Source organism: Vespula vulgaris, chromosome 1, assembly GCF_905475345.1.
Source record: "Vespula vulgaris chromosome 1, iyVesVulg1.1, whole genome shotgun sequence".
NCBI lineage: Eukaryota > Metazoa > Arthropoda > Insecta > Hymenoptera > Vespidae > Vespula > Vespula vulgaris.
Genome location: NC_066586.1, coordinates 16,793,312 through 16,820,724, shown reverse-complemented (window position 1 = coordinate 16,820,724; position 27,413 = coordinate 16,793,312). Strand labels below are relative to the sequence as shown.

At 30.9% G+C, this 27,413-nt stretch overlaps 1 protein-coding gene across 8 annotated transcripts in view; it reads left to right on the top strand.

Annotated features, from left to right (window-relative positions):
* The window catches only part of LOC127063204 (uncharacterized), a 217,465-nt gene that overhangs the window by 48,630 nt on the left and 141,422 nt on the right, over positions 1–27,413 (top strand). The gene's annotated exons all lie outside the window — the stretch shown is intronic.

The window sequence follows — 27,413 nt, the reverse complement described above, 5'->3', positions numbered from 1 at the left end:
CATAGTAAACGTATAATATATATTATTGTAGTATAAAATATAGCGGATATGTTGTTACCATTATTGTTATTACTATTATTATTACACATGGTATTTATATATGTATTAATATATTTATTCTCTAAAGGAATGACGACTAAATTTTGTAAATTATTATTTTTTGATTATCATATTTAATTAATCAGTATTTTATTAATATAATGTTTTTATTATTAAGTTTGTTTTTATTAATTATATGTTTTTATTAATTAAGATAAAATATCATTTTTGTATGCACGAATGAAAATTTGATTACAGAATATATATATATATATATAATCGACATTTCATTATTTTTTGATTATACTATTCTAATCAAGATAGTATTTAATTATCTTTATTACACGTACTTACTTGATTATCTTATTAAGATCGATATAATTTTTTTTTTTTTTTTTTTTTAGAACGAATCGAACGAACGAAAACAAAAAGAAAAAATAGATATTGACTTATGAAATATTACGTCAGTATTCGATTAATCTTTAATTTTATAATATATTCATCTCGTAATAGTAATCGACTATTTTATTAATCAAATATATATATGTTTTAATATTTACAACAATCCAATTATAAAATTTTAAATAAAATAATATTATTTTTGAATCATAATAAATATAATATAACGAAGAAAAAAGAAACACAAGCATTAATTCGTTAAAACTCTGATGGATATTTCGAAAATTATGAAAAAAAAAAGAAAAAGAAAAAGATAAATCGAACCAAGTTTCATACAATATATGGACACACTCTCGATAATAGGAAATAGATTGATTATTAATCGTACTTACGGTCGTTCGAACGTTTCTCCAAAGAATAAAATATCACGAAAATAGATATACCACATATCGCGATGGACATCAGAGATATGCGATTTCGTGATTTCGCTAACGTACAAGAAAATTTATATTCTACGATATTTGGAATAAGCCGGACTGCTTTATTATCCGGTACTCGATCTAATCCTCCCTCTCCTCGAACCCCTAAACTACCCTCCTTCCTCTTCGTGTTTCTGTTTGCCAGAGAAACAACCCTGTCGGCGTTTCTGGTATAAAAGCGAAGACTGGGGATGGGATGAGGTGGAGGGGGTAGTAGTTTGAACCCTCGGCGAATAACAAATCCGAGTCTTTCGACAGTTCCTGCTTGAATGGCGAAATAAATAATGCGAGAGAGAGAGAGAAAGAGACAGACAGACAGACAGACAGAAAGAGAGAGAGAGAAAGATAGAGAGAAAGATAGAGATATATAGGCAGACAAGGACGATGGCGATGGTGGTACTACTGGTAGTGATGGTATGAGGGTATTGTAGAGAGGGAGAGAGAAAGAGTGAGTGAGTGAGTGAGTGAGTGAGTGAGTGAGTGAGTGAGTGAGAGAGAGATGGGAGTTATACAAGGGTCGAAAGAGAGCATGAACGCAACCCACGCTTTGTCGAGTACCTTTATCCTCTCGTTCCGACCCTAGGCCATCTATACGAAAATGCATTCTACCCTTCGTTCAATCGAGCAACGTACGCGTACGTTCGTATATACACATGTAGGTAACTATATACGTGTATATATGTACATGTGTGCATATATAATATATATATATATATTAATATATATATATGTTCTATATGTACATTCTCATTCATAAGTCACAAGAGAGTAGCGAAAATTGTATATATTTGAATGAAGAACATTTAAATTACATCAACTATTCGACATTATCGAGATCGACAATGATTTGATTTTTTTTTTTTTTTTTTTTTTTTAATCGAAGATAGAACGGTAACATCTTTTTTTTTGCGCACTCCCTTTTCTTTCTTTCTTTCTTTCTTCTTTCCTTTTTTTTTTTATTTCGTTTCGTTCCGTTCATTAATCGGAAGAACACGATTTTTTCATACGATGTTCTGTATTTCTTTTATTCGTTCGAACAAACTGACTTGATAATAATTTGATTTTGTATATCGGAAAGTCGAACATTTACCGCCCCCCTCCTCCTCCTCCTCCTCCTCCTCCCCCGCCATCCCCTCTTTTAATCTTTCGTTCATAAATCAGAAGATGCACGTAAAAATGTTTCCTTTTCTTTTCCTTTATTTTGTTTCCTGTTCGTAGTATTTTAATCCTTCGATAATCGGTTTGGTAGACAAAGTAATTTTGTACCTTTGAAAATTAATATTTTGTTTATTACTCTTTCCCACTCTCCCGTTCTCTCTCGCTCATAAATCATAAGATACGTGCAAAAGATGGTACTCTTGTTGTTTTTTCTTTATTTAGACTCGTTATAGCCTTGTTAATAATTCGATAATTTCATTTTTTTTTTTTTTATCGTCGAAGAGAGGAGATATTACGTTTATTTCTTTCTTTCTTTTCTTTTCTTTTTTTTCTGTTTAACTTTTCTTACATTTATTTATTTTAATGAAAGAACAGTCGAGTTCTGTATAACTTATGAACGAAGGTATACATTGATGAGCCGCACCCTGGAAAAGCAACCCCTAGCACAGAGGCCTTTTGGTCTCTCTCTATCTCTCTCTCTCTCTCTCTCTCTCTCTCTCTCTCTATCTATCTATCTATCTCTCTATCTATCTATATATCTATCTATATATCTATCTCTCTCTGACTCATCGTAGATCGGACGACACTGAAAGACGTAGACGCTACTTTTCCAACATCCATACATCTTCCCTTACACGTAAGCGTTCCTCCATTCGCAAGCTCGTAAATTTTTCTTCTCGATATTTTCTTCTTCTTTTTCTTCTTCTTCGTGTCGCCCAGCTCGAGAAAATTCTTTATGCTTAAGGAAAAATTTACGAATCGTCGATGTTATCGATCTTCTCTTTTCTCTTGTGTTTGAACGCTTTCTCTCTCTCTCTCTTTCTCTCTCTCTCTCTCTCTGTCTCTCTTTTCTTTCTCTCTCTCTCTCTTTCTTTCTTTCTTCAACATATTCCCTCTTTTATATCGAGAGAAGAACATTGATTCTAGAACATCCTAAATCGTAAAGCGAATTCTTTTTCTTTTTGTTTTTTTTTTCTTCCTTTTGTCTTCTTCTTTATGCACTCTCACGAGTTTGTTTGTCAATAATCTATAGAAAATATATCCGACGTTTGTCTTATCTTAGATTGTAATAACAATATATAGTAATCATAAAAAGGAAGAACAATTTTTCTCTTTCCAATTCGGGATTAATTTTATGATCACTAACTTTCTTTATAGATTTATAGATAGTATAAGTACGTACATATATATTTTTATTTGTCACATACATATAAACGTATATATATATATATATATATATATATATATATATATATCATACGTTTTTAACTTCGATTATTAAGTTCACATCGTAATATATCTTTCGAGATCCACTCTCTCTTCTATGAAATATCGAGTAGAGAAAAGAAATCAGTGTATATGGACGTTGTTAAACGTTTTATTATACGATAAAAAGTATCTATGTATATATAAGTTTGTATATAATATATATATATATATATATATATATATATAAATTATATACGCATATACAGACATATATGTCAGTATATATCTATATATAAGGGGGACCATTGTATAGCTGTGTTTTTTTTTCCTGCCAATAAACAACGTTTTACGTCCGCTGTGATATATGACGACAGAAGATACGATCGAAGGTAGTGGTGATGGTGATAGGGGTGGGTGGCGGTTGGGGGAGATATAAAAAAGGTTAGAGGAACACTTCAAATGAAAAATTATGAAGAAAATGAAATTTTTTCTCCTTTTCTTTTCTCTCTTTTTATTTTCTTTCGTATTTTTTTTTTTTTTGTTTTTCTGAACAAATTGTACCTCAAAAATTCACTTCCAAGAAATCTTTCAATCTCGATACAAAGGCAATTTATTTATTTTGTATTTTTCTATTTTTATTTTATTATTTAAAAAATCATTCCACTGTTTCGCTCTTCTCCCATAAATGTTATCACATATTCTCTCTCTCTCTCTCCCCTTCCCTCCCTCCCTCCCTCCCACTCTCTATCTTCCTCTCTCTTTCTCTCTCTCTCTATTCTTAAAATCATAAATGAATTCGAGTCTTCCGATATTTTTTTTCTTTTCTTTTTATTTGAAAAAAATTATTTTCTAAAAATCCTCATAAGAATACTTGAAAGAATCGATACCAACAAGTTTATTTATTTATTATTTTTCTATTTTTATTTCGATATTGGAAAATCTTCCCCCTCCCCCTCCCCCCGTTTCATTGTCCTCCCTTTATATAAGCTGCACTTAAAATAAAATGATACCCCATTTTCTCTCCAAACGAAAGATTATAATTAAAATCAGGTCTTCTTTAATATTCTCCTTTTTTTTTTTTAATTTTATTTTTATTGCCAATACAATATTTGCTTTCTAAAAATTCTCGAAAGGAAATTTGCAATATCGATAAAAACGCGTTTATTTATTTATTTTTTTTTTCTATTTTTATTTTGATATTGGAAAATCATTCCCCTATTTCCTTGTTCTCCCTTTATGTAAGATACATTGTACATAAGTGATGTCCATACTCTCTTCTCTCTCTCTCTCTCTCTCTCTCTCTCTTTTTCTCACTCTTCCATTCTGTTCATTCGCTCTTATACTTGTCTCGTATATAAAATAACACCACACACACACACACACACACACACACACACACACACACACACACACACACACACACAACGTCATATGTTTGCATTCTATTAATACCGACAAACGATTTTATGGGTATATCTCTTCTATGGGTATATATATATATAAAATATACTTTTATAATCGAAAGTTACTTTTTTATCGACACTTCAAAATTCGTGTCTACGTATCTATATCTTCTTTTTTCTTTTTTCTTTTTTTTCTATGATAAAAAAACATTACAACAGGGAAATGTTTGAAGAGAATCATCACTGGTTCACGCGAATGTTTATTCAAAAAATCGATTAATTATCGAAAATAGCTAAAACGTATTTGAGTATTTAAAGAGTCAATATCACGAGCATAATACATATGAGTTAGTTTTGAAATAAATAATTTTCTATAATTATAAGGATAAAAAAGAAATTAATAATGATAGTAATAATAAAACGATGATTCCATTGGGCTGATCGATAAAGAAATGTCGAGATATTTATTATAGTAATTTATATTGAAATCCGGATGCAACATTATTATATTATACTATTGGACTAAAAAGGAATGTTAGAATTTTGAATAAAAATGTTAATACATTTAAATATTAATAAAGTTATTATATATGTATTAGAAAAATAATGCAGTATCTTATATTACTTATTGTTCAATTTAATATTTTTTGTAGTATATTTTTATATACATATATTTATATATATATTCTTTTTTGTTCTGTTTCAGGTACGTAAAAATATAAATTGATGATAAGAAAAGAAGAAAGAAAAATAACGCAAAATTGTGTGAGTAACTTGTGAACAGAATCTTCCTTTGAAATAATATTAATTTCGATATCTCTATGATAAGTTTATTTTATTTGATTTAACTCTCGTCTTTTAACGAGATAAAATTTCTAATAATCGAGAAAAGCACGAAGAAAGGAAAGTTCGTCGATCTTACGAAACCCTTTGAACTAAGAACGATGAAACTTATGAGCCACGTATTCTCAAATCGATTTTATTTTTAATTATACGAGAAGATTTAATGGATTCTTATTCTTCATTTATTTTTTCTCAAACGTTTCTTTTCTTAATTATCAACGATAAAATTGAGAATATTCGGATATGATTATTGTAAATAATTTTTCTATTTTTAATATTTATTAATAAATATTACTTATTTAAATAAGTAATTCGTGTTATCGGAGAATATCGAATTAGAACGATGATCGATAGATTATATTCGTGATTTCGCGTAAAAAAAGAAAAGAAAAAATATTAATAATTAAATGGTAATTGTAAAATAATTTTTTCTCTTTTTATATTTATAGAAACTATATGAAAAAATTTCATTACGTTAAATACTTTTCTATTAGCATTCGTATAATATATATATATATATATATATATATATATATATATATATATAGCTGATTAATTAAAAAATTTGACAAATCCTCTTGAATCTTTATCATTTATTTATTTTACTAATTAAGGAATTGTTGAGAAACTTTTAACTACTCATTGAATCCAAAGTTGTGTGTTCATTTTTTTTTGTTTTCTTTTTTTCTTTTCCTAATTATTAGATACTCTTGAATTCTCGTCAGCATTCGCTTAAATTTATAATACTTGAGATATTATTGGAATTTGTTTTCTCTCTTACTTCAGTCAGCAATATTCCGAATATTCTATGATACAAATTATTTTTATGACTATGATCAATAACAATTATAAATGTATTTAATTTTTCATAGAAAAAAAAAAAAAAAGGATTATTCTTGCCTCAGCTTATATTTATATTTAAAATTTTCCTCGTCGCGTGCTTTTGAAAACGATGCCATAAAAACAAAAAAAAAACAAAGACCGAAAAAGAAAAAAAAAGAATTAATTATCATAATAATTCCGATCTGATAATCTAATTCCGAATTCAGTCTATTTCTACTTATAAAATAGAATCTCGACGAACAAATAAGTAGAAAAAAAAAAAGATAGAAAAAGGAGGATGATAGTAATAAAATAATTGCAATTTAGGGAATCAAATATTATAATGGTGAAAAAAAAAAAAACGTATTTCGAGTCGATATAGCATAGTCAGGCAAACGTTTCTCTCTCAAACGAAATTATCTCAAAGGATAACCATCCTTGTCATTACTGCACTACTCCTGCGAATGATGCTGGGAATCGAATTTGGTTGCCGATCGAATTCTCAGTACAATGCTGTGTTCTCTCCTCCTTTCATCGATCGCGTAAATTAATTCCTTCTTGTCTATCCGATTGGTGGGCCAATAGAGACCTCTCTTGGTTGAATTAGACAGCCACCCCTCTCATATCGGCACAAGTTCTCTCATCCTCTCTCTCTCTCTCTCTCTCTCTATATATATATATATATATGTGTGTGTGTGTGTGTGTGTGTATATATGTGTATATATATATATTTCTCTTTCTCTCAAACAAGAGAGTCGAAACGACGTGCTCGATGTCAAAGACACCAATTAGCTCTCGAGCATGAGTATCACGGATTTTCCCTGTATCCTTGACGCTATAATTATATTAATTTTTCATCCTAATATGGAAACTTGTTTTATCCGTTTTAAATTTCTTTCATAGAACTCGATTTATTTTTTGTTTAATTGACAGACTTTCTTGCTTTCTTTCTTTCTTTCTTTTTTTTTCTTTTTTCTTCTTTTCTTGTTCTACAACGATTAAGTAGATATCAGATGATATTAGAAATGGATAAAATTTTGCAAAACGATTTTTAAATATCATGGGAACAATGTATTTCTTTTTAAACTGATTCTTTTCTTTTCTTTCTTTCTTTCTTTCTTTCTTTTCTTTTTTTTTTTTTGTAACGAGCACGATAATTCTAAAATCGATAAAAATTTTGAGAAATAATTACAATATTTCAACACTGATTATTTTAATCCAAAAATATATTTATCTACATATCTTTTTTTTTTATCAAGACTACAGAGATTGATAAAATTTTGAAAAATAATTATGACGTTTCGTTTATCGTCGTGTCACAATATATCGTTAGTTATAATTCACTTCGTTCTCATCGAAAATTCTTGTAATGATGGAATCATTCATCAGGATGATAAAATTTGCTGAAATTTCTTTTAGAGAGGAATCAAAAAAAGGGAAGAGATAACAACATGACTTTATCATTCGCATCGCTTTAGCCAAAATTTTCGTAATGGTCGAACCATTCGTCAAGACGATAAAAATGCGCTGAAATTTTTAGAAAAAAAAAGAAGAAGTAAAGAAAAAAAAAGCAAAGAAAAGAGAGAAAAACTTCGACTTATCGTTCGCTTCATTTTCACCGAAATTTTTATAATGATCGAACCATTCATCAGGATGATAAAATCTGTAGAAATTTTTAGAAGAAGAAAGGAATAAAAGATTAAACCGACTTATCATCCACTTCATTTTCACCAAAATTTTTGTAATGATCGTACCATTTATCCGGATGATAAAATTCCCTGAAATTTTTAGAAAAAAAAAGAAAAGAAAAGAAAAGAAAAGATGAAAAGAAAATGGAAGATAAAACCGACTTATCGTTCACTTTATACTCGCCAAAATTTTTCTGATGATCGAATCATTCATTATCAGGATGATCGAATTCGCTAAAAATTTTTAGAAAAAGAAGAAGAAAAGGAGAGAAAAAAAAATTGAAGATAAAATCGAGTTATCGGTCATTTTGTTTCCATGAAAATTTTTATGATAATCAAACCATTCATCAAGCTGATATAATTCGCAGATAAATTTATAGAGAAAAAGAAGAACAAAAAAAAAAGAAAAGAAATAAAAAGAAGAACAAAAAAAAATATTACGATGATAAAACCTCGACTTGTCACTATATTATCGTCAAAATTTTTTATAATGAGCGAACCACTCGTCGACGTGATAAAATATGTTAAAAATTTACAAAAAAAAAAAAAAGAAAAAAGGAAAAGAAAGATGGAAGATAAAAACCGACTTATCGTTCGTTTTATTTTCGGCATAATTTTTATAATGATCGAACCATGCGATTTCAGGATGATAAAATTCGTTGAAATTTTTAGGGAAAAAAAAAAATCAAAAAGAAGATAAAACCGACTTGTCAGTTTATTTTCACGAAAATTTTTATAACGATCGAACCGTTCGTCGATAATCGTTGAAATTTTTAAAGGAAGAGAAAAGAGAGAAAAAGAAAATGAAAAGATGGAAGACAAAACCGACTTATCGTCCGCCTTACTTTCACCCTAATTTTTATAATGATCGAACTATTCATCGGCATTCGTTGATAGAAACATAAAAAAAGAGAGAGAGAGAGGGAAAGAAAGAAAGAAAAAAAAAGGAAAGAAAAGAAAAGAAAAGAATAGAAAAAAGGATGGAAATTCCGCTTTATCGTTCGCCTTTCAATTTCACTATAACGTTATAATTCTCATAACGATCGAACAGGATGATAAAATTCGCTGGAACTTGTAGAGAGAAAAAAAAAAAGAAAAAAAAAGAAAAGAAAAGAAAAAGCCGAAAAAAGAAGAAGAGGAAGAAGAAAATAAAACCGACTTAAATCGTTCACTTTATTTCCAGTCAAATTTCGATTTCGATCGAACCACCACATTTGTTCGTTTTTACATCACGTTTGGTCATTTTTAGAAAAATTTCTAGAGAAAGAAAATGAAGAGAAAAAAGAAGAAGAAACATAGAAAACGAGAGATTAGAAAAAAGAAAAAAAAAAAGGGAAAAAAAAAGGCTACATAACATTTGATGGTGAAAGTAGCAACGGATAAGACTTGTCGCTCGGTTGGTAGATGGAAAACGCTTAGTCCGATATTGATCGACCTCCACTGCTTTTCTCCCCTCACGACCCTTCTATACCACTCCTCCATCTATACCACGACACTTTTTTCTCCTCCACCTCCACCTCCACCTCCACCTCCACCTCCACCTCCACCTCCTCTTCTTTCTCCTCCTTTTCCTCGACCCTTCTCTTTCTCTTTTCCATGCATCAAAACCAACGAGTTTTTCGTGCCACGTTTTCGAACACCACCGAATGTATTTTCCATTTGGACCGATACCCCTACGTACATATGTATTATATTTATCCCGTGTAACTATGTAACTGTGTAAATGTCACGTATTTACATATACACGTACATACCGAAACATTTTTGACAGACGGGGCACAATCTCCGAGAGTTTCTGTTTCGTTTATTTCTTTGTTCATTTCCTTTTTCTTTCTTTCTTTCTTTTTTTTTTCTTTTTACCTGTTATAAACAATTGTCAAGAGATTGATAATCGTCGGATCCAATCGTCGGACGAACGACGAGGTTTCTATTACAGAATAAACAACGTTCCCATTTCGACAATTTATTTTTTATCATTGTCGTTTTATTAATAAGGAATCGTCATTACCAATCGAGTTGTCTAGTTTTCATTCTGGAAAGAATTTTTTTCTAACGAAACTTCATACGAACGTGACAATATAATTGTCACGAGTAATCTTCTATGAAGTATGATATAATTGTTTTTGTATGCGTGTTTGCATACGAGAATTTTGGGAGCGACCGCAAATTTTTTTTCTCTTGCATAATTTTGTGATTATACAATAGTTGATTTGATAGGAAAAGAAAAGAGAGAGAGAGAGAGAGAGAGAGAGAGAGAGAGAGAGAGAGAGAGAGAGAGAGAGAGAGAGAGAGAGAGAGAGAGAGACAAACAAAAAAAAAAGAAAAAGGAATTAAAAAGAAATTAGGTCATAAAAAGTCGCGAAAAGGAGTAATTGATTTTTTTATCACCTAAAAAGAAGTTTTTGACTTATCTTATACAAATAGTTTAATTCGTTTTGGCATGGCAAACTCCTCTGTATGTGTGTGTGTGTGTGTGTGTGTATGTGTACATAAATATAAAAGTGTATATAACCGTACGAGATGTGGTAACAAACAAGAACACTAAAGCAACATCGTATTCGTTCTCTTCGACGTTTTCTTTAAGGAAAAAGAAAGAAAGATGGTTGAAAAATAAGCAAAAGCTACTGGCGCTCAGTGACCTTTGTATAATGGACGTTCATCCATTATGGGTTTATAGGGAGACTTATTGTTAGCAAGTCCCCCTTATCCAAAAGAAATTTCTTCGTCGTTTTATATATATATATACATATATATATATATATATATTTAGGTAAACAAATATATAAGTTAGTGATGTAGATGTATGTACGTACTGTTATATATATATATACGTACACACATATACATATATATGTTTGTGTGTAGAAAATCTCTGACGGATTATTAACGACCAACAATGCTCCTTTTCAACGAGGTCTCCTTTCGCGAAATATTTGGCAAAAATAAAAAGACGTGAACGCGTTGGTTGCTGGCTCTTTTATTCGTGCCAGACTTCCTTTGAAAACGCGATCTTGCAAACTTCAGAGTGAATTTTCTTCGTTTACTCTCCTCTCTCTCTCTTTCTCTCTCTTTTTCTCTCTGTATATGTGTCTCTCTCTCTCTTTCTCTCTTTTTATCTCTCTTGATAGTCTCTTTTCGTGACAAATAAACGGTTAAATGAAACATTACTTACGGTAAATGAAGGGCCGACGAAGGAAGAGAAATATCCTACGTGATTCGTCCGGATGTTACGACAAAGGAAACGGGTCAATTCAGGACAAAGAAAGGAAACTCAATCTTTTTCATGGAAAAGCCGCGATCATCGGTTCGGTTTTATGTTCTTTGCCTTTAGAACTTTTAAAAGGGGGACCTAGAAAAAGATAGATATACGTAAGTACTTATGTTGATCGATCGACTATTTATATATGTCATGTGTGTGTGTGTGTGTGTGTGTATCTACATATAATTTGCATAATTTTTTTTTTTTCGTTTTCTTCTTTCTTTTTTCTTCGATTTTGCATAAAGTAAGTTTCGTAATCAAGGAAACGTGTAAGAACGAAAATTATCATCCATCATAATTCCAATCGTTACAATTATATTTATATCATATTTCTTTTTCTTTTGTTAATATATCGTGTAGATTAAAAATTATTTTTGCCAGTAAAATCAGTATTATCGATCTGAGGAATTCGTAAAAACAAAAAGGCTAAAAAAATATATTAAAAAAATATATAAAAACGAACCGTACAAACTTTTCCTTTTTTTATTTCCAATTTTCTTTTATTTTTTGTTTTTTGTCATTTTTGTCCTCTTTAAATACGTTTTCTTACGTTTATGAAAAGTCGATGTAAATAGCTCAAAATTTCATTTCTTGTTTTTTTTTCTTTTTCTTTTTCTTTTTCTTTTTATCTTTATCTCCGTCGTAGAATATTCACGCCGGCGTTTTACGACGCGTCATAACCAAGATGCACGTCTCTTGTCATTTATCCTTTCTCTTTTATTCATACCACACTCCTCTTATTCTTTATTCGACAGATAGGAGAGAAATCTCTTCAATTTCGTTCAAAGCACGCGAATCTTCTCCTGGGATAATTCTCTCTCTCTCTCTCTCTCTCTCTCCCCCTCTCTCTCGCTCCTTCTCTCACTCTTCTTGAAATTTTTCTCGTTCGATAAACCAAACGATAGTCGACATGAATATATGTATGTAAGTGGATATATATATATATATAGGCTGGGGACGAGAAGTTTCTAGATGATTTTTAAAAATCAATTATTCTTTTTCAGTTTTTTTTTATAGATTAATTTTTTATTTTATTTTGTTTTGTTTTGTTTTGTTTCATTTTATTTTATTTTATTTTATCTTTCTTTTGTTGCTTTTTTTCTGTTTTAGTTTCTTTTTCTTTTTCTCTTTCCTTTTTTACTTTTTTTTAACTCGTAAAACTAAAAGCTCCTGTGGTGGTAAGTTCTGGCTCGCTTTGTAAATATTTCGACAAGTAAATTAGATTCTAAACGAGTCGTATGAAATATCGTTAAAGGGGATTAAATTTATTTTCTACTCTTGATATATTTTATTTATTTATTTATTTATTTATTTATTTATTTATTTATTTATTTATTTATTTATTTATGTATTCATATATATGCATACAGTCGATTAGAGTAAATGATAAACGAAATTTTTTGGCTATTAAAGAATATAAATATTTTTAGATAGTAAAATTTATCAGAAAAAAGGAAAAGAGAAATTCAAAACGCACTTCGGTGTTAAGTCTTAATAACAAGAACAAAAATTCTATACAATTTCGAAAAGTATCGATTTGAAAAAGAAAAGAAGATCAAAAATATTTTGAAATAATTATCACGATATCCAGTATTAGGATTAAAATCGATTAAACGTTAAATATATATATATATTTTTAATCGATATTAATTTATTTACTTCTATCTAATAATAATAATTAACATGAAATATGTCCGTACGATTCTCAAAATACATATCGATTTCATTGACCATATCTATCGAAGCACATATAAACATATTCAATTAATATTTGTATCTATATCATTGGTATCATTTTCGGAAATACGTATTAGTATCGTATACTCGTTGATATGAAAATTATTTATTTTTCTTAGATCGTATAAACATTTGTAAATGAGTATGTATCATTAGTTTGATTAGGTATTAGCAATGTACATATGCATTAAATGAGTGATTCCGATTATTACCAATATTGTTTCGATCCTTTGATCACTTCGATCATAGAATCCTTCCTTTTGAATTATATGGTTGAAGTTGTACGAACAAATAGATGGTATAACTACACGACACACACACACGCACTCACGCATATATATATATATATATATATATATATATACACGCATACACGTGTACATATGTAGGTACATACATACACACGTACACGTACACCTATACATATAGAGGGAGAGAGAGAGCGAAAGAGAGCGAGAGAGAGAGAGAAGTATGCAAGTACAATATGCATGTCCAAAACTACGTTGACAAAAGCGATGCTAAATCAAATCAATTTGATGTTGAGTCCTCGACGACATTTTGATCCACGATACTGAATTGTTTTCGTTCAAGTGTACAGAGAATATACCTCTGTAGCAAGTTGCTATGATTGAAATAGTCCTTTTGAACTCTTCCACTTTGTGATCGTTTGACTAACAATCGAGAAATACATCCGTTTGTCAAAATCCTATATCCAACCCTCTCTTCCACTATTTTTCTACTTTAACGTTTCATCCAGTCTCTCTCTCTCTCTCTCTCTCTCTCTCTCTCTCTCTCTCTCTCTCTCTCTCTCTCTCTCTCTCTCTTTATCTCGCTGAATGAAGGGTTGTTTCCGAATGAACGCACACAGACATTATACCAGACGTAAACGCACACACTCGCACAAAGACAATTGATCAGTACCGATTGTGAGAACGTTTCTCTTGTAAAATGGATTACCAACGGTAATGAATTTTTTATGATTCGCCATTGGAAACACTCTTTAGAGAAACTAACACCAATGTCGCGAATTCGCGTGCGTTAATATCTACGTTCAACTTAAACGAGCTGTTTATACGTATAGTCGCATATTCGTTTATTATGAAGATCTATACATACATACATACATACATATATACATACATACACACATATATGTATATATGTGTATATGAATTTGTAAACGTATATACAAAAAGAGAATTTTTGTTAATCGCAAAAAAAAACATAAAATAAAAAGAAAAGTAAAAAACGAACAAACTATTCGCGTCTTCTAACCAATCTCTCTCTCTCTCTTTCTCCTCCCCCCCCTCTCTCTTTCTCTCTCTCTCTCTTTCTCGTAACAATTCGTAACCAGTTCTGTTCGTAAATTTTATTGGTAATGAAAAAGTATATCTCCGCGTAGCCCGGACTTTGAGTTACTATCGTACTGAAAAATTCCATCAAAAGCACGCAAGTTTCTTCAACTTTCGTCGTATATTCGGTATTACCAATTTCTCCCTCTTTCTCCCTCCCTCCCGCTCTCTCTCTCCCTCTCTCTCCCTCTCTCTTAACCCCTTCTCTCTCTCTTTCTCTCTCCGTCTCTTTCTTCTTTGAATAACGTTTAACGATAAAAGTTCCGTCTCCATAGGTCCACTTAACGTGTTTAAATGAAATGCAATTTAAATATTCCCGCGTTAAAATCACGATCGAGAAACGAGAGAACGACTGAATTATTCGTAATGGGAGAAAGAGAGAGAGAGAGAGAGAGACAAAGAGAGGGAGTGAGAGAGAGAGAAAGAGAGAGAGAGAACGATTAATTGGAAAAAGAGAAATAACAGAAACGACGTAGGTATCTGCGGGGTAGGTAGGGGAAAAGAGGAGGTTGGGGTGATTGGGAGGGACAGGAAGGGGAAGGGTGGTGTCTCGTTTTAATTAGTGACTTGATTGGTAAGTAATAATTATGGTATATATACATAAGTCGAAATGTGATTATGAAAATGGAATGAGTTATATAGAGTGAAGTAAAAAGTTTCTGGGTTATATTAAAAATCAATTTACTCTTATTCGAGATTTATTTTTTAGGCTAATAATTTCTTTTCCTTTTCGTATCGTTAAAACGATCCCAGGCTTGTAGCTTTTGCGAAGACTTTGTAAAAGAGAGAGAGAACAAAGAAAAAGGAGAAATTGTGAAAGGAATAAATAAATTAAAAAAAAAAGAAAATCGAAAAATAAATTAAATCGATCTAAAAAGTCTCGTAAAGGTAGTAATTGGTTTTTATAATCATTTAGAAACTTATATTCGCATGTACATACACACACACACACGCATGCACACGCGCGTGTATATATATATATATATACACTCAATTAATAATGTAAATAATTTTAGAAATATATTTTCATGCACGTATCGATATTGTCGGCAAGTGTAAATTATTCGAGGAATATTTCGAACGATTATTGATCGATTTAGGTGATAAAAATAAAATGATAAGTTGGAATTTTTTTTTTTTGCAATTTCTTTCTTTCTTTTTTTTCCACGCGAATCAGACGTTAAGAAGAATATTTTCGGCTCGGTTTGGTACATACGGGGAAGAAGAGTCATAAGTTTACATTCAATTTATTTCGACATAATGCTCTTCACGTTTCTCTTTTAGCCTCTCTCTCTCTCTCTCTCTCTCTCTCTCTCTCTCTCTCTCTCTTACTGTCACCAGCTCCCTCCAACCCTTAATGTCCACGAACCCGAAAAAGAAATCGGTGTACAACGTCGAATATATCCCGAAACGAGGGGTCCCGTTGGATAAAAGGAACGTTTAACGGGCAGTTTTTTTCGCACCATTAACTACATTGTTCGCGTTGCCACCGTTACTGTCGACGGTGGTTTGCTGGTTCACGACGACCATCCCTCGAATACCCTTTTTCACAGTATATAAGGAAACACTTTGGAGTTTACGAGCAAAGAGAGAAAGAGAGAAATGAGAAAAAGATAAAGAAAGAAAAAGAAAGAAAGATTTAATCCTAAGATCGTATCTAATCTCGATAATACGATAAATATTTCCTGCAAATTTTTAATCAATTTATTTCAAACAAATAGTTTGAATCATCTATCGACGATTATATCGACTTAGAAAAAGATTTTTAATTAACATTTCTCGATTTATAATGTATGTATGTGTCTATGTGCATGTATATAATAGATTGATCGTACGAGATATATACGTTTATTGATCTATCTATTGGATGTGTATACATTTATATACGTAAATATATATACATATACATATATATATTTATATATGTAAATATATATATATATATATATGGGATCTGAGAATTTATTGAAAAGAAATAAGCAAATAGAGGAGATAGAGAAAAGATACGAGTAGAAATCAATTAGCAAAGTAAGAAGACTTTTCTAAGTATTAGGATAAGGCTCGTAGTTGAGAAAGAGAAAGGGGAGGGGGAGAGAGAGAAAGAGAGAGAGAGAGAGAGACATATTCGCTCGTTTACTCGAAGAATTAATAAGGGTGTGTCTGTAAGGGTTTTCTAGAAGTCCATTAAGTAGCAGACGAAACGAGTTCCTCTATCTAGCTCTAGCTCTAGCTCTATCTCCCTATTTCTAGGTTTCTACGTTCCTCTTTTTCTTTTTCATTCCCATATTCCTCTCTTTTTCCTCCTCCTCCTCCTCCTCCTCTCTCTCTATTTTCTTTTTTCTCTTCTTCTTCCTGTTCCTCTTCCTTTTAAACTCCACTTCCCATTTCATTTCTTTGCGAGATACGTTCCATTTCTTTTGCATTAGGATCATTGCACGATCGTCGATGTCAAATCGCAAAAAAATTCGAAAATTTGGATAAAGATCCACAGCACGGTCGCGTTAGTTTGAACGAATATATTTTTCGAATCGTTTTAATATTTTTTGTTTGAGGGTTTATCATTTTTTTTTTCTTTGTCTCTCCCTCTCTCTCTCTCTCTCTCTCTCTCTTTTTTTTTTATATAGATATATATAGCGATTTCTCTGACATCTTTATGTATTATTCGCGTAATTTATTTTCTCTGTGTCCATAGAAGATCGTGAAATTTTTTATTTTATATAGATATTTAACTTTTCAGAACGTTTTATTTGTATGTGTTCATATATTTCCAGATATTATCATGTTATATGTATATCGATTTTATTTTAACATATCTGCGATTTATAAACTTTTATTCAGAGAAATTAGAAATTCAATATTATAAAAATATATATATATATACGTATATACATACATACATACATACATATACACAACATATATATATATATATATGTGTGTATATATGAAAGAAAGATAAATTGTTCGACATTACGGATACTAGATATTACATATTACGAAAACACATGATTATACAAAAAAAAAGAAAAAGAAAGAGTAAACAAGATACAAAGATTAATAAGAGAAAAAAAATTGAATAAATTCAAACGCGAATAGGATTGTTTCATTGGTACTATCGAATGATGCGGGAGAAAGGGAAAAAAGACAGAAAGAAAGAATATAAAAGAAAAGAAAAGAAAATAAAAAAAAAACAACTCTTTACAAACTTGATCGTTTATTTATCGATTTTAAAATAAATTCTCGCTCGACTACACGATTTACGTCGTGTATACCTATTTACGTATATACATATACACATACATATCTATATATATATATATACATACACATATTGTTGTTGTTGTTACCTGACAGAATCAAAGGAGAGATCTATAGAGGAGTGCGATTAATTGACAACTGTCTAGCGCAACTGTCGCGAAGAGCTTTCAGCCTCGACGATTTCGATGTAGGTAATAGTAGTAGGGGTAGTAGCAGCAGCAGCAGCAGCAGTAGTAGTAGCAGTAGTAGCAGTAGTAGCAGTAGTAGTAGTAGTAGTAGTAGTATAGTATGGTATATATATACATATGTATGTATGTGCCGTATTACCTACCGTTGAAATCAGTTTGAGCACCGACAGATTAATTGGCAAGTGAATAGCTCACCTCGTGCATGCACCTCAGAGAGCGGAACTCGATTGTCAATGCTGAGAATTAGTAGTATGTCTCTCTCTCTCTCTCTCTCTCTCTCTCCTTCTCTCTTGCTCTGTAGTATATATATGTCTTATATATATATAAGGTAGTAAATATATTTATATGTATATGTATGTGTACATATATATTAGATTATATATTATGTTATCCAATTAGATATATATGTTCTAATCGAATATTATAATATTTTCTAATCTATTTTAATAGTATATTCTAATCTAATTAGATAAAAAATATATATATATTCTAGGATTACAACTTTTTTATGACAGATAATTTTTATTTTTACTATTATTATTATTTATATTACAAAACAACGTAACGATGTTTTATATATTTATATATATATATATATTTTTTTTTTATTTCACGTTCATTTCAACAAAAGAAAATAGTAACATATAGTACAATAGGTTCGTTAACGTTACCGTGTACCACTTTGAAGATTGGATTTGAAGATTGGACGACGACGCTTCAATTTTTGTTTTCCATCTTTTTTGTGAATCATATATTCTATGTGATTGTATATATGTATATATATATATATATATATATATATATATATATATATATATATAATTTTTTTTTTTTCGTTTAAATCGATCGGTCAACCGTTGAAATTTCTCATGGTATAGTTCGAGTCAGCAAAATTTTGTTCCGGCGATTTTTATCGAACCATGTCCGAAGTACGCTTTTTACGAGGCACCATTTCATAGTAGTCTCGAGAAAATCGACCAGATTTCGTTATAATTCACGTATGTGTATGGTTTCGTCATGGCATTTTATTCACATGTGTTTTAAATTTAAGCTTTTAATAAAAAAAATATTTCCTATTTCCACGATCGAAATTAACAGAGTCGCGTTTACACTTTTGATTTAAAATAAAAAAAAAAAAAAAAAAAGAAAGAAAAAGAAAAAGTACAAATCTATTATTTTAATAATTTCTTATAACGATCTTCAATATCATTACAAATTAACAATATTATTACATTTATAATAATTACGATTAAATATTATAATATTATATTATTTCATATTAATTTATTTTCTTGTTTTTCTTTCTTTTTTTTTTGTATTTTGACAAATCTATAAAGCTGTTTTTTTTTTTATATTATCGTGAGACAGACAGAGAGAAAGAAAGAGTAAGAGAATGAGACCTCAGATTTTAGAGCCTGATATAATTCTACGATAAATGATCTAATGAAAGTTAAAATTGAAAATCGTTTAATCTTTTTCTCTTCGGTCTTTGGTTTCTTTCTTCGTGAAATCGAATTCGAAGATAAATCACGAAAAACTTCAGAAAGGGAGAAAAAAAGAGAGACACACATAGAGAAAGAGAAGGAGAGAGAAAGAGAGAGAGAGAGAGAGAGAGAGAGAATAACGTATAAAGAGGAAACATTGGGGAGATAAGGAATGGCTAACAGTAGCTTTTACAAAGCAATTTCTTTATCGGAGAATCCGAGTAACTCCTTGGAGACTCTCCTAGAGGATAAAAATTTTTCTTTGTCTCGTCACAGACTCATCTCTCCTCTCTTCTTCTTTTTCCTCTTTCTCTTCTTGAGTTTTTTTTTTCTCTCTATTTTTTTCTCCTTGAAATGATTCCTAAGTCGAATAGTAGACAACATTGAAAAAGGACATATTCTTTTCTCTCTCTTTTTCTTTCTTCTTTTGTAAACTAAAAAAAAAGTAATTTCGAAAAAGACGTAAACTGTTATGCGAGATATAATACAATATATTGTTTGTGAACGAGCAAAAGAGTAAAAGAGTAAAAGAGAGAGAGAGAGAGAGAGAGAGAGAGAGAGAGAGAGAGAGAGAGAGAGAAAGAGGAACGTATTCAGTACTCACAAATTCATAGAATTTTACAGCACTCACAATGGCGATCATATATGTGTTTCTCTCTGTATTTGTTCTTTGAAATAGAGCAACTAATCTAACTGAATTTTTATCAATTTTCTTTTTCTCGATTGAGATCTGATCTACGAGCTGACGTATAATATATGTCGTAAGAGTTTCAAGCGTTTCTACTTCTTCTGTTTCTTCTTTATTTTTATACGACATAAAACATAAAAGAAAAAAAAGAAAGAAAATGATCAAGAGATTTTTTTATTGAATTTCTTAAGAGAATATTATGACAATGTAATTTTTATTATAAAGAAAAAATTTTAGAAAATAATGTCACGCGTCGAAGGATTAGAAAAAGAGGAAAAAGAGAACGATAAGAAAAAGAACATTATCGCTTGTTAGATCTTTTTTATATCGTAAAAAAAAAAGAAATAATCAAATGATCCAATGTTTTGCAATTATTATCTTTAACGATAGATATGTAAATAAAAAAAATTTTAATATTCAATAAGTAATATATAATATATAATATATACATATATATATTTTTTTTGCAATTACTCGATTAATCAATGGATTATTCTAATCTTGAATTCGATGAATGGAAGAAAGAATACTTTTTATTTATAAAAAAAGAAAAAAGAAAAAAAAAGAAAAAAAACGAGAAAGAAAATTTTTCCTACTGGCAGATCATTGATTGAGAATAAAATAGAAAGGAGAAAAAAGTGGTTATATTCTGAAAATAATTTTTATTTCTGGATAGAAAAAATGAATCGATTTCGTTTTATAACGAATCGATTGGGATCGACGATAGAATACGTTCCAATTCTTGTTTGATTGTAACGAAGAGAGAGAGAGAGAGAGAGAGAGAGAGAGAGAGAGACAGAGAAAATAGGGTTTTGACTTTTTTTTTTTAATTTCTTTTTTGTATATATCTATGTATTTTTATTCGTCTTAAGAAAATTTGCAATACTATCGTTTTACTTTTTGCGACAATGTAGGAAACGTTAAAGTCGGACAATTAGATCCGGTATACAAATTCTATCGCAGTGAAAGGTGGTAATATAAATGATGAGAATTTCCATAGATATTCGCGTGTGCTATTAACCTCGGTAACGAATGAACGAACCTTTGTATATTGAATATTCAGATTCGAACGTAAAGCGGCTTTCATTGTGAATTCGTGAAAATAGTTACTCTAGTTTTGTTATTCTTATTTTTCATCCGTTTTCTTCTTCTCATCGTCGTCGTCGTCGTCGTCGTCGACGTCAACGTCGTCATCGTTGTTGTTGTTGTTGTTGTTGTTGTTATTGTTGTTGCTGTTATTTCATTTAGCGTATAGTCGAGATCATTGCATTGTGAAAATTTGAGATCTTCAGGAAAATTATCAAAAAAGAAATTCGTCTACTATTCAATCTTGCAAAATATACGAATTATTAACATAGTTTATCAAATTTTAGTATAGTCTTTATCTTCTTTATCATGTGTATGTGTGTGTGTGTGTGTGTCTGTATATATGTGTGTGTACATTTATGTTATATAATATAATGTAGGTAATATGATTATTGATATAATAAAAATGTATAAATGTATATATTGTATTTCATATATATATATAATTTTTTTTTTATTTTAAAATAATAGATAAACAAAAATGATAGACGTATATAAAAGAAGATAAAATTTTATCATATAGATAGATTTCGATACGATAGATTTAAAATGGATATCAATTTCGATTATCTAGGAAAAAAAAAATGTAAAGATTATAAGATTGAAAAGAGAAAGAAGTAAATAAGCAAAATAACTTTTCAAAACTTGGAATAAAAGTCTGAACGAATCGTTTTTCATATCTTACATTGTAGGAAACGTTTCACGTTCTTCTTTTTTCCCCTTTTTCTTTTTTTATTTATTTAATCTTTTTTTTTTTATTTAGAAACTTTTTAAACAAATTTAACGTTTATATACGAGAAAGAAAGAAAGAAAGAAAGAAAGATTGAACCTAATGTAAATAATCCCTATGGTAGTTACATTCCATGGAAGGAAACGCTGCTGGTAGGTAGACGCAATGCGCTTCTTTAATTAATTAGCGTTAATTAACAAACGTGCTCGAGTGGCACGAAGCCGTTGTACGGTTCTGCTTCTCCTTTCTCGTAAAATTCACGAGGGAAGAGAGCTGCATCCGACTTCGTTACATCGAAACCATCTTTCTGACTTCTCTCTTTCTCTCTATTTTTTTCTATCTTTCTCTTTTTCACTTTCTTTTTTCTTTATTTTCTTTTTTTTTTTATTCACGTTATTCTTCCTATCTTTTTTTCCTCCTACATTACATACATACATACATACATATATACATACACACACATACATACATATTATCGTATTTGTGTATGTGTGTGAGTAACTACATATGAATATATATGAATGACATATATATATATATATATATATATATATATATATATATATATATATATATATATATATATATTCATATGTACTCATTCATATATACGTGTGTATATATATCATATATATATATAATTACACACACACACGTGTGTGAATGAATACATATGAATTAACTTACACACACACATATACATATATATATATATTTGCTTTTGATCTCTTTTACGAGAAGGCGAACATATCGACGTTGCAAAAGCTATATCTTCCTTCCTCTTCCTATCTCTAATTGCTAGATTACTAGTTTCCTCCTCTTCGACGTGGCACTTCGATCGTTATAAAGGGATTAGGACTTCTATCTGTCCTTCCATTTCACCCCCTGGACCATCTAGAACAGAAGTTCCAAGCTGGAAACTGTCCTCCTTCCTTCATAAGAGATGTTACCCTGTTCCTAAACACGAAACTAGTATTGTTCTATTACTATATACGTATATCCTATTAGAATGTATTAGAAATTGTGTATGTATATGTATGTATGTATGTATGTATCTATGAATGTATATATGCATTTAGGATATATATGTACTCGGTATACATATAAAGGTACAAATAGTTTCCTCAGGACTACAGATTATTGCAAATCGTTTCTAACCATATCTTAGCTATTATAGTATAATTTATTCGATATAGTTAGAAACTTTGCTGTACTACTCCTATCAAGTGGCTTCTATAAAATCTTTGACAATTTTTTATTTTCGTTTTTCTTTTTTGTTTTATTTTACCTGTTTTTTTTTTCTTTTTTTGATACGTACTATTCGTTTTTTTTTTATATGATAAAAAATGAATCGTATAAAAGAATTGTAATGTGTATATCTATATAAATTTTTTTTTTAATTATAGAATTCGTTTAATTTTCAAACATCACGCTTTTTTCTTCTTCCGATTTTTTCCAAGCTCGTGTAATATTAAAATTTTTAATACCACTACTAATCCGTGATTTCTTTTCTTCTATGATCTTTCGTAGAGAAATTCTAAGTTTTTCAATTTTATATGTAATTTTTTTTTTTTTTTTTTTTTTTAAGGAATGTATCAATCTTTTCAGTTTTTTCTTTCTCTCCTTCTTTTTTTATTTTTCTTTCAAAGTAATTCTTTGAATCGCGTACGAAGATCTTTCTCTTTTTCAAACCTTCCTAAATCCATCTGAAATATATCCAACCGATTATTTCTCTCCTCTATAACGTTTACAATTTTTACATGAAATCTTTTTTCCTTTCCCAAACAATCTCTCGTTATATTATATATTTATTATTCGACGAAGATAACTGAATTAAATGGGTAAATTGTTGAATTTTCAATGATTATCAAATATTTATTTAATATTTTATATTTATTTATTTATTTATATTTATTAATTATTTTGTTTCTCCCCCCCCCCTCTCTCTCTCTCTCTTACTTTTAATGATTATAAAATATTTATTATTTGTCCACATTTTGTTTCTCTCTCTCTCTCTTTTACTTTCATCGATTATAAAACATTTATTTATTATTTGTTCACATTTTGTCTTCTTTTCTCTTTCTCTCTCTCTCTTTTTCTTTGGAGATGATCGCGAAGAGAAATTTGATAGGCATGAGGCGCGTGTTCTCCCACGGGCAATAAACTGTCGGCGACATAACGCTTACTTCGCTCGCTCGTGAAACCATCGCTTAAGATAAACCGACGGATAAGGGACATTGCGAATGGGACGTAATAGCTCTAGTTCTCTCTCTCTCTCGCTCTCACATATATACATAGACACATATATCTACATCCACTACTCGATTTACATCGAATTTCTACGCTCTTGCGCTGTCTCTCTCGCTCTCTCTCTCTCTCTTTTTCTGTGTGTGTCTCTCTATCTCTCTTTTGCTTTTTCAAATCTGTCGTGAATCTTTATAGAACTTGATCCATGATTATCTTCGAACGATCGTTCCATAATCGATTGAAAATTCGTGTCCATTCGAGGAATATCTTTTCGATAGATAGCATGTTCTAGTTTTATCATAATTTTTCGATTTTCTTTCTATCTTCCTTCTTGGACCAACTTCTTCTTCTTTTTTTTCTTTTTTCTTTTTCTTCTTTTCTTATCTCAAGAAAGAAGAAAAAGAAATTGTCAGATACGTGTGCATATAGAAGAAAAGAAAGATTGTTTTGGCGCATAATTTTGAATAGCATGTAATATTTAAATAAGAATGATGTTTAATTTTGTAGACGGAATGTATACGCACACGCACTGTTTCAACGAAACGTGTCCATCATGATTATTACGAATTTATGACAAGTATTATCTCTCTCTCTCTCTCTCTCTCTCTTTCTCTTTCTCTTGAAAACAAAATTGATTCAACCCGGCGTTTCTCGAAAAAATCACTAGATTTAATTATAATCCTAGTGAATACTTCTCGTTGGGACACACTGTACATATGTGTGCGCGTCTGTGTACGCACGTACGTACGTATGTTTAAATATAAAAATTTAATTTGTAAAACAGTTTACATTGGAAATATATTTTATTTGAAGAAGAAAATCAATGAACTGTCATCCGTGTGAAAATAAGAGAGAGCAAAAGAGAAAATAACAAAATTGATGAAAAAAAAAAAGAAAAAAAGGTAAAGAAAAATAAAAAAGCAAAAATTTGAGGAAGAAAAAATGGGGCACAATAAAGTAAAAAAAAAAAAAATCGACATTCAATTTGAAAGAACGAAAGAGAAAAAAAAATTATCTAAATTATCCTTAAAGATCTCTTTATATTATACGCCTAAATAAATATAGTAGAACGATATTACTTTTATCTTTAATATCCTTCTTCCGTTATTAGACGTGCGACAAAAGGAGCTGTAGATGGATTAAAGGGAGAGTGGAGGGGGAAGTAATAGGGGTAAAAGAGAAGGAGGGAGAAATGGTAGTCGAATAAAAAAAAGAAAGAAAAAAAAAAGGAAAAAGAGAAAGGTTCGTCAGGGTTATTATCTTACTCTTTCTTTCTTGCGATAAGTATTGCACCGCGTATTAACTTTCTTCGGTGCGATTAGATTCGTAGAACGAATCTACGAACGATTAACGGCACTCGTCATTATCTCCCTCTTTGCAAAGCTTTCGCGTTTATCTTACTCGCGCAGACCGGTGACCGTATAATCTGCGTCTAAGCATCGTACTATCTATTATCGTACTAGTCTTGGACGAGCAAAGTGAAGGATAGAGAAGAGAGAGAGAGAGAGAGAAGAAGAAGAGAAGGCTGGGTAGAAAATTCGTAATGCATGAGATTTAAAGGGCACGATTACAAAACTGATAAGTAGACTACCTAGTTAAAGAGAGGGAGAGAGAGAGAGAGAGAGAGTTTCTTAGAACAAAGTCGGATAAGACAGAGAGACATGGAGACACAGAAAGAGAGGGGTGGGAGAGAGGGAGGGAGAGAGGAGTCTAAGAAAAATGAACGAAATTGGAGGTTGTCGGTTCGGTCACGCGAAGCGGCTTTTATTCTCGTCAAAAATGAGATCGTGCTTGTGGATTTAGAAGAAAGAGAAAGAGAGAGAAGGAGGGAGAAAAAGGGGGAGAGAGAGAGAGAGAGAGATCGGCCCCCTTTCCTTTTTGAAAGCATTCCTTTTTACATTAGACTTTTTTGACTTTTTTATTTCTTTTTTTTTGCTTCTTCCGTTATTCACTTTTCCGGTCAGCGAACGAATTAGCGTAAAATACGAGTTTGCCTTTTTTTTTCTCGTTCGTTCACTCGTCTGTTCATTCGTTCGTACATACGTACATATATACATACGTTTGCTTATTTGTGTCGTTTTCTCTTTTTTTTTTTCTTTACGATTTAAATTATTCTTGCATATTTACTTACTACTTACTTACTTACTTACTTACTTACTTATTTACTTAGCAACGAAACGGGAATATCGAGATTCGTATCTTTATCGTAATAATAATATGGAGGTATTCTGTCGTATAATAATCCTCGAAGGGTATTCAATCGTGTAAACTCGAGAAGAGTATTGTTATTATGATATAACGTTTATCGACGAATTTTAGGGTGAAGCGAGAGAGAGAGAGAGAGAGAGAGAGAGAGAGAGAGAGAGAGAGAGAGAGAGAGAGAGAGAGAGAGAGAGAGAGAGAATGAGTGAGAGAGAGAGAGGATGAAAGAAGAGACAGAGGTATCACTGATGTGTTCTACCATATTAATTAGTGCATTTGCTTAATGAGCTGCCACTCGAATTTGTTGTGGCGCTCTTGGACGTTATGTAAATCAGATGAGAGTGGGAGTCCGAACGAATGAGTGAGTAAGAGCGAGAGAGAGAGAGAGAGAGAGAGAGAGAGAGAGAGAGAGAGAGAGAGAGAGAGAGAGAGAGAGAGAGAGAGAGAGAGAGAGAGAGGGTGCGAACTATCGAAACAACGATCAGTAATTTAACGTTTGCAGAGGTGTAACGTAACGACTGTCGTGTAGTATGTAGTCACTACGTGGTAAGAGAGAGACAGAGAGAAAGCGAGCAAGAGAGAGAGTGAGAGAGAGCGAGAGGGCGAGAGAGCGAGAGAGAGAGAGAGAGAGTCACTTAATTACCGCCACGATACCAGGCCGAAGGGGATCCTTGAAATCCAAGCCAGGGCTTTTCCGCGATTCCAATCACCGACGACGACGGTCGAGACCTTAACGAGCGCGATAACGAACGGTAACAACGATCGTTAATTATACACTCTGAAATTATAATCTTAAACGAGGTCCGCCTCGAATCGCGTCTTGATAGCCTCTTAAATCAGAAGAAGCTAAGTGGAAGAAAGAAAGAGAATGAAAGAGAGAGAGAGAGAGAGAGAGAGAGAAGGATTTGTAAACTGATCGGTTTGATTGTTAGGGTTTAAAAAGATTCAAGCAGTAAAGTTTGGAAATATTTTTTTCCGGATGATTTCTCAATGAAAAATTGACTCATTCGATTTTGCCCATTCGATTCGATTATCGGTCAAATTTTTTAATTTTTTTTTTCCCCTTTCTTTTTCTTCCTTTTTTTCGTCATGGAAACCAATCTTCTTCGAATACGTGGAACGCTCATGTATTTTACTTGCGT